The sequence below is a fragment of the Scardinius erythrophthalmus genome (assembly GCF_964197995.2).
Source record: "Scardinius erythrophthalmus genome assembly, chromosome: 8".
Lineage (NCBI taxonomy): Eukaryota > Metazoa > Chordata > Actinopteri > Cypriniformes > Leuciscidae > Scardinius > Scardinius erythrophthalmus.
The window spans coordinates 32578123-32584122 of record NC_138228.1 but is presented as its reverse complement, the minus strand read 5'-3'; positions in this window follow the sequence as shown (position 1 = coordinate 32584122).

The following is a 6000-nucleotide window of genomic DNA, read 5'->3' as shown; positions in this document are numbered from 1 at the left end:
CATATTTAAATATTTTGTGTTGTCACTTTGTGCAGATGGGTCTACAATGCGCAATTACAAAAGTACAGAGGTGTATCAGTACCTCCACAGTGGAAAAGTTGGCAAGGTGTTAATCAATAACAACATCGATGACCTGATATTCATGAAGGCTGATGTCCAACCAAGCCAAAGCAAGTCTGACGTTCACTTGGCATGGATCCTGACTACATCAACCGGCACTATTGAGACGGCCGGGTGCTCCTGTGTCAGTGAAAATCACAAAGAGAATTTTTCAGGGAAGAATTAGGCCGATAAGTATATTACCCACCCTAAGTAAAATCATGGAAAGAATAGTATATGAGCAAATTCAAAACTATTTTTGTATAAATGACTTGAACACAGCTCATCAACATGCCTACAGGAAGGGACATTCTACAGCTACAGCGTTAACACAAATGACTGATGAATGGTTGAAAGAAATCGATGCAGGAAAGATAGTGGGCTCTGTTTTACTAGATTTCAGTGCCGCTTTTGATATTCTTGACCATAAATTGTTAATTAAGAAATTGCACTGCTATGGTTTTGACAGGGATTTTGTTGCATGGATCAATAGTTATCTTACCAATAGAAAATATTGTGTATATTTCAATGGAGGTTTCTCAGAAATGAGGGTTATGAGCTGTGGAGTGGGAGTTCCCACAGGGGAGTTGTTTGGGGCCGCTTTTATTTTCAATATTTACTAATGATTTACCTTTAGTTTTAAACAATGCTTCCATTGCAATGTACGCAGATGATTCTACCATATATTCATCAGCGTTTGTGTCAAGAGAGCTTGAAGAGACTCTAAATGAAGAGCTAGTGCGTATTAGGAGATGGGTTAATATAAATAAATTGGTACTTAATATAGAAAAAACAAAATGTAGTGTATTATGTTCTAAGAGGGTAGGGAGAGTAGAGCCAAGACTGCATTTAAAACTAGATGACATAGAAATAGAACAGGTTACAGAAGTTAAGTTACTTGGTGTATTGATTGATAGCCGTATGTCCTGGACAAGTCAGATTGATGAAATGTTGAAGAAAATGGGGAGAGCGATGGCTGCAATTAGATATTGTAAAATATATTTACCAAGACATTTGATTAAACAATTAATGTAAGCTTTAGTTCTCTCTCAGCTAGATTACTGTACAGTCATATGGTCCAACACATCAGAATATAATCTCAATCGATTACAGGTGGCTCAAAACAAAGCTGCCCGTATAGTGCTTAATTGTTCATATAGAACTAGAGTTTGTGATATGTTGAATATGTTAAACTGGTTACCAGTTAAAAGTAGGTTATATTATTCTCTTCTTGGTTTTGCAAGAAATGTTATAACAACAAGGACTCCTGTTATTTTATTTAATAATTTTAAGTTTTCTAAGGATGGACACGAATATGTCACACGTCAGTCATCAGAAGGAAGATTTCTCCTGCCTGTTTATAGAACAGGAGCCGGACAGAGAACATTACACTATAGGGCCATGGTAGAATGGAATTCCTTACCTAGTTTTTTGGTCAATGAAGCTAGTAAGATGGTCTTTAAAATTAAATTGAAATTGTATTTATTTACACAAGTTCTTATATGACTTTTTACTTCTGTTTTTTGTTAAAAAGGTGCTATATACAGTAAGTAAAAGTTTTTGACCCTATAAGTATACATGGTGTCAGGGTTTTACAGAGGATGCAGACAAGATGGTAAGGTTAATAGTTTATTTTCAGGGAGTGTGGAGATGCAGACAGATGGTGAGTAACAGAAACACAGAATAACAGTGGATGCTTAGCTGGTTGGTAATGTCCTTGTCTTTCTTTCTCTTTGCAGATGATGTCGGGCTGAAGGCAGAACAGGATGGCAGGCAGGACGGATTGGAGAGGATGAAATGACAGGTAGGAATCCAGGTAAGTGTTCGGAAGTCTGTGGGTCATGTGAACATCGACGAGACCAGACAAGGAGTGAAGGGAGAGTGTTGAATATAAAGGGTGGTTAATGAGGGAGTGCAGGTGATGATGATTGGTGATTGGGTGAGTGAGTGCAGGTGTGCGCCATGGAGGATTCTGGGGAATGAAGTGCACACACAGATGAAGGCTGAAGAACGTGACCGTGACATTACTCCCCCCTCCCGTAAGGCGCGTCCCGCGCCGAAGAAGGCAGCATACGGGAGGGGGGGTGGGCACCCTGGAGTCCGTGACGGGAAGGTGGAGCAGGTTCAGGAGTACGGACTCCAGGATGGTGGCAGGACAGACAGAGGAGGTGATCAGGACGGTGCAGGCTGAGCAGGGAACCAAGGTGAAGCAGACTGATCAGGGGACCATGGTGATACAGGCTGAGCAGGGGACCATGGCGGTAAGGACCTTTCTGGTGGCCATGGCGGTGCGGACCCTTCGGGTGGCCATGGCGGAGAGGACTCTTCGGGTGGCCATGGCGGTGAGGACCCTTCGGGTGGCCATGGCGGAGAAGAACCTTCGGGTGGCCATGGCGGAGAAGACCCTTCGGGTGGCCACGGCGGTGAGGACCCTTCAGGTGGCCATGGCGGAGACGACTGATAGCCCCCCCCCCAAAATTCCTTTGGGGAAATATCAGGCTTTAACACTGGACTGGAAGAGGCAGGGGGCGAAAGCGGCTCTGGGCTGGACAGGACCAGTGATGAAGGCGGCTCTGGACTGGACAGGACCAGCGGCGAAGAGGACTCTGAGCTGGACAAGACCAGCGGCGAAGAGGGCTTGGAGCTGGACTGGTCCAGCGGCGAGGAGGGCTCTGAGCTGGACAGGACCAGCGGCGAGGAGGGCTCTGAGCTGGGCGGAACCAGCGGCGAAGAGGGCTGTGAGCTGGGCGGAACCAGCGGCGAAGAGGGCTCTGAGCTGGGCAGCGATGAGGGCTCTGAGCTGGGCAGCGATGAGGGCTCTGTGCTGGGCAGCGATGAGGGCTCTGTGCTGGGCAGCGATGAGGGCTCTGTGCTGGGCAGCGATGAGGGCTCTGTGCTGGGCAGCGATGAGGGCTCTGTGCTGGGCAGCGATGAGGGCTCTGTGCTGGGCAGCGATGAGGGCTCTGTGCTGGGCAGGACCAGCTGTGAGGAGGGCGTTGAGCTGGACTGGACCAGCTGTGAGGAGGGCGTTGAGCTGGACAGGACCAGCTGTGAGGAGGGCGTTGAGCTGGACAGGACCCGCTGTGAGGAGGGCGTTGAGCTGGACAGGACCCGCGGTGAAGAGGGCGTTGAGCTGGACAGGACCCGCGGTGAAGAGGGCGTTGAGCTGGACAGGACCAGCTGTGAAGAGGGTGTTGAGCTGAATGGGACCAACAGTGAAGGCCCTGTGCAGGGCAGGACCAGCGGTGAAGGCTCGGTGCTGGGCAGGACCAGCGGTGAAGAGGGCTCTGTACTGGACGGAACCAGCGGTGAAGGGGGCTCAGTGCTGGACGGGACCAGCGGTGAAGAGGGCTCTGTGCTGGACGGGACCAGCGGTGAAGAGGGCTCTGTGCTGGACGGGACCAGCGGTGAAGAGGGCTCTGTGCTGGACGGGACCAGCGGTGAAGGCTCTGTGCTAGGCTCTGTGCTGGACGGGACCAGCGGTGAAAAGGGCTCTGTGCTGGACGGGACCAGCGGTGAAGAGGGCTCTGTGCTGGACGGGACCAGCGGTGAAAAGGGCTCTGTGCTGGACGGGACCAGCGGTGAAGAGGGCTCTGTGCTGGACGGGACCAGCGGCGAAGAAGGCTCTGTGCTGGACGGGACCAGCGATGAGGGCTTTGAGCTGGACGGGACCAGCGATGAGGGCTTTGAGCTGGACGGGACCAGCGATGAGGGCTTTGAGCTGGACGGGACCAGCGATGAGGGCTTTGAGCTGGACGGGACCAGCGATGAGGGCTTTGAGCTGGACGGGACCAGCGATGAGGGCTTTGAGCTGGACGGGACCAGCGATGAGGGCTTTGAGCTGGACGGGACCAGCGATGAGGGCTTTGAGCTGGACGGGACCAGCGATGAAGAGGGATTTGAGCTGGACGGGACCAGCGATGAAGAGGGATTTGAGCTGGACGGAACCAGCGATGAGGGCTTTGTGCTGGACGGGACCAGCGATGAGGGCTTTGAAAACTCTGGCTCTGGCTCGGGGAGAACGACGCTCACTGGCTCTGGCGGGCAGGCGACTGGCTCTGGCTCTGGCGGGCAGGCGACTGGCTCTGGCGGGCAGGCGACTGGCTCTGGCTCTGGCGGGCAGGCGACTGGCTCTGGCTCTGGCGGGCAGGCGACTGGCTCTGGCTCTGGCTCTGGCGGGCAGGCGACTGGCTCTGGCTCTGGCGGGCAGGCGACTGGCTCTGGCGGGCAGGCGACTGGCTCTGGCTCTGGCGGGCAGGCGACGCTGACAGTCACAGGCGCGGCGGGCATGACGCTCATAGACTCAGGGGCGGCGGGCACGACGCCTACTGCCTTGGTCTCGGCAGCTCTGGCGTGAAGTGCGGGCTCGGCTGGACTGGCGTGAAGTGCAGGCTCGGCTGGACTGGCGTCAAATGCAGGCTCGCTAGTGCTGGTGACTGAATTCCGGATGATGATGGGTGGCGTGGTGAAGATGGCTGGAGATGGTGGTTGAGTGGCGATGTCCTCAACCTCACCTACGGTGAACCTTGAGCCACTCAACCACAACACATGATCTAGATACTGGGCAAATGAGCCTGGGATTGCCTCCGCTGGAGCTTGCTGGTACAGATGGTTATCCAGTCCGCCCCAAAATACTGTTTTTAGGACATCATCTGTCCAGCTTACCCCAACAGAAAGCTCCAGAAAGCCGGCGACATATTCCTCGATTGAGCAGCCATCTTGAAAACAATGAATCAGACGATCAGCTGGGGTTAGGGTGAAGTGAGCAACTTCCATGCTTCGTGTGGTCTGGTCTTCTGTCAGGGTTTTACAGAGGATGCAGACAAGATGGTAAGGTTAATAGTTTATTTTCAGGGAGTGTGGAGATGCAGACAGATGGTGAGTAACAGAAACACAGAATAACAGTGGATGCTTAGCTGGTTGGTAATGTCCTTGTCTTTCTTTCTCTTTGCAGATGATGTCGGGCTGAAGGCAGAACAGGATGGCAGGCAGGACGGATTGGAGAGGATGAAATGACAGGTAGGAATCCAGGTAAGTGTTCGGAAGTCTGTGGGTCATGTGAACATCGACGAGACCAGACAAGGAGTGAAGGGAGAGTGTTGAATATAAAGGGTGGTTAATGAGGGAGTGCAGGTGATGATGATTGGTGATTGGGTGAGTGAGTGCAGGTGTGCGCCATGGAGGATTCTGGGGAATGAAGTGCACACACAGATGAAGGCTGAAGAACGTGACCGTGACACATGGGTTCTTAGTTCGTGAGTTTGATTTAAATTTTAACCAACTTAAATCAAGGAATATTTTCAGTTCGTCTTCTACTAAATGTCTTTGTTTATGGTTGTATGTTGTATGAATGCATGCTTATTTTTGTAAAAATTGATATGTAATAGTGATTTTGACCACAGGAAGAACAGCACTCATATGTATATGAGATAGCTGATTGTTGGATCAATAAATAATTAAATTCAAGTGGAAGTCCAGCAGTCACGCAGCGGCGATCTTATGGAAGGTAGGCTAATGAATTGTCTGTTTAGTTGTCTGTTTTATATACAGTCTATGGTTCAGTGCCATAACATACTAGCTGTTGCCTCATTGTGATTACTGCCGTGCAAAGGCAAAAGACCGTAACTTCGTTTTTGGTCGAAAATTAGTTATTTATATTTTTGTAGCCTGTGTACTTTGTAGGCCTACAGCTGCCATCAGTCCCTCTAATCGATCGCGAAGGATTATGCAGAGTGGACAGAAAAATGTTACACATGCCGTAGCAGGTGAATACAACAAAGAACTAAAGCCCCGCCTCACCCAGTTTGGGTACCGGACCTGGTTGAAACACCCATGCATCTAGCTGGCAGAGTGCCAAAACTTCGCCGGTGCCTTCAGCACCACCCTAAACACGGTCGAACC